Here is a 2,267-nt window from a genome sequence, read left to right as displayed (position 1 = left end):
ATATATTTCAATTAATTTGATCTTAAATTTCGGGCCGCAATTCGTGTGTAACCCAAAATAACTCAGGCCGCAATTTGGAAGAAATTTTTACCTCGGAACGCAACTAGTAGCCACCCCCGTACGGTCCTGTAAGTGGTTTGAGAATTTGGAGAGAAAGTTTTCCGCTGACCACGAACTCTGTGGATCATACTCTCAATTCATGTCAGAGTACCTCTTATTTTTACACATGTCGCTTGCTTTGAGTCCTTTAGCTTAATCATGTTGTGTACTGACCGTTAGAGTTGCCAGCGCGTTGCCGTTTGATGAAGGTGACAGTGTCAAGGTCCTGTGTCTCCGCTGGTTTTCACGCGATGATTCATTTGGTTATGGATTTCCGGATGAGAATTTGGTGGCCTTGAAAAGAGGGATGCTATCCTTTATAGCCCCAATATTTAATCCTTTGACCCTATTATCACCGGTCGTTTTATTTGCAAAACATTTAATGAAACTGGTGTGGCAGGCTAACGTCTTCTGGGATCAACCACTGCCAATTTCCGTCAACGAAGTTTGGCACGAATTTCCGTCAGAGTTACTGAAATTACAAATAGTTTGTATTCCGCGCTTTTTTAATTCGTGCACTGGTATTCATGTTGTTCTGTGTGGTTTTTGCAGCGCATCCAAACGTGGATACGCAGTGGTCGTTTATATTATCCACTTTGAAGATTCATCTAGTTCCCCCTTTGGTGTCTCTTTTGGGTTCTAAAACCAAACTAGCCCTTAAGGCTGCGTCAACTATGCGGTGCATTCCTGCTAGAAAAGTGGATGTCTTGTATCATTGGGACACTAAGCGTGAAGTTGAAAGTCATTGAAATTCACGCTTGGTCAGACTTCACAATCGTCCTCAATTGGTTTTCCGTACGCTACGTGGTCTTTGTGTCTAATCGCTGTTGCTGAACTGTCAGACACAGCATCTTATACCGTCAAAGTATAAAGTGACTACGTGGCTGTTCTCTAGTTTCATGCAAGTTGTATAAAAAAAAAAAATCACGTAAAATATGAATTTAGGTAAATATAATTATGAAATTATAAAAAACTAACAAGTAAAAAATAACTAAGAAATTGCGCCCCAAAAAATATTGTGCCCTAGACACGTGCCTTGGTGGCCTATGGGTAAATCCGCCCCTGTAACTAAGGGTTGATGGTCTGTAATAATGTGATTCACGCCCATATAGGTACTGATAAAATGTCTTAACAGCCAAGATTATAGTACAAGCATCTTTGTCAATTTGTGCATATTTTCACTGAGTGGCTGGAAGTTTTTTTGTTTGATAAAAACTTTATTGGTCAAAGCTCAAAGCTCGGTCGATAGAGCATTATATTAAAAAGTTACCAAGTATAAAATTCGTCTCGAGGTACATGTATAGCTATGTAGAACATGATGCTGAATGACATTTGAGTATTAATGAAAAAAAAGGCTTTGTCCATATAAGGTTTTTTCTTTACGAATTCTTTACTAATCAACTCCTATGGTTGATGAATCAGTGTTAAGAACAGATAACAAAAAAATCATCTGGTTAAAGATAAAGATAACAACATTAAATTTTATCTAAGATACAGATAAAATATAAACAAATCAAATTCATCTAACGAAAAGATAAAAATATTTTATGATAAATAACAGATAATAATTATAGAAATTAAAATTAAAATAACTAATTTAAAAAAAATATATATACCATCATGTAAGTACATGTCTGTATAATATGTTTGTTTGAGCAGCCGGCTATTCACTAGCATTTGGCCGGGAAACTACTTAAATAAAAGAAAGGGATGTTCACGAGTTTGGGTGGATAAGGTGACCGCATGTAAATAAGAGAACGCCAATGTTATAATAATAATAATTAGGTGTCTATTGCAACACGAACATACAATAATATAATAATATAATGGGTGGTGAAGACGTCTCTTCAGCCGAGCCCTAAGCAATAATAATTAATAATAATAATAATACGTGCGATAATCGCAACAATGATAATACATTGATTACCGATCGGCACTTGCGCCGCGGTGGGGCGGTGTATCGGCGGCGGCAGTGACTGCAACAGCTGCGGCGACGATGTCGATGACATGCAGGTGAACGGAGGGACGGCGGCGGCACCGGACGATGGCGAGTGACCGGATTACGTAATCTGCAAATGACGTAATGGTAATCACGGCACTGATGGCGGCGTCGATCGCGGGATATACACAATAACGATATCAACGGCGAACGCGCGAAAACGAATAGC

This window comes from Acyrthosiphon pisum, chromosome X (assembly GCF_005508785.2).
Source record: "Acyrthosiphon pisum isolate AL4f chromosome X, pea_aphid_22Mar2018_4r6ur, whole genome shotgun sequence".
NCBI classification, from domain to species: domain Eukaryota; kingdom Metazoa; phylum Arthropoda; class Insecta; order Hemiptera; family Aphididae; genus Acyrthosiphon; species Acyrthosiphon pisum.
The sequence above is the reverse complement of the archived record's forward strand: the minus strand, read 5'-3'. Positions refer to the sequence as shown.